This window comes from Ceratina calcarata, unplaced genomic scaffold (genome assembly GCF_001652005.2).
Source record: "Ceratina calcarata isolate Rehan_Ccalc_2016 unplaced genomic scaffold, ASM165200v1 scaffold459, whole genome shotgun sequence".
Taxonomy (NCBI): domain Eukaryota; kingdom Metazoa; phylum Arthropoda; class Insecta; order Hymenoptera; family Apidae; genus Ceratina; species Ceratina calcarata.
The window spans coordinates 15489-16222 of NW_017169916.1; positions in this window are offsets into that span (position 1 = coordinate 15489).

Consider the following 734-nt stretch of genomic DNA (forward strand, 5'->3'; position numbering starts at 1 on the left):
CTGCCATCGGAATCTACCCCCTTCAGGGGTAGGTACATAGGTAGGGATAAGTATCTTGGTTCTGATCTACAAATGTACTTTTACTTCTATTTGTACTAGTTCTCAGCGGAGATCTTAGCAACTCCATCACAAGAATGAGTTTCGAAAATAATGGAACAATAGACAGTTGAAAAATATTTGATGAATTAATCTCCAATATTTACTAAAATCGATGCTGAAAATGATCTACGGATATTTTCATAATTATGTTTGTAATTAGCACATTGAAATACATCACACACGTATATAGATCGGATATTCAACGGTTGATGGCGACCATTTCTACACACTAGTTTAGCAATGACGTATATTAGTTACGCTTGTGCAAATGGAATACAATGAACTGTATAGGAAGTCTTTATTACTGATATCTCAAAAAATGAATGGCTAACAGCTAAAATGTTACATTCAGAGTTCTTTATCCTTGTTAACCCCATGACATACAATGACGCCTGGGAGACGTCATTCGTTCCACGTGTCATTATAGACTTTGACGTCTCCAAGACATCAAGAACTTAACCAGTATTAATTAGTACTAGAATTTAAATAGTATTTTTTCGGACGCATCAAATTCTGTTTTATTTATATGTCAAGGGGTTAAAATGGGTGCCGGATGGGGATGCGAGTGATATGTTGATACGAATGGCGATTAGGGGATGCACATGTGAGCAATGTGGTGAGTGGTGCGTCTGTTG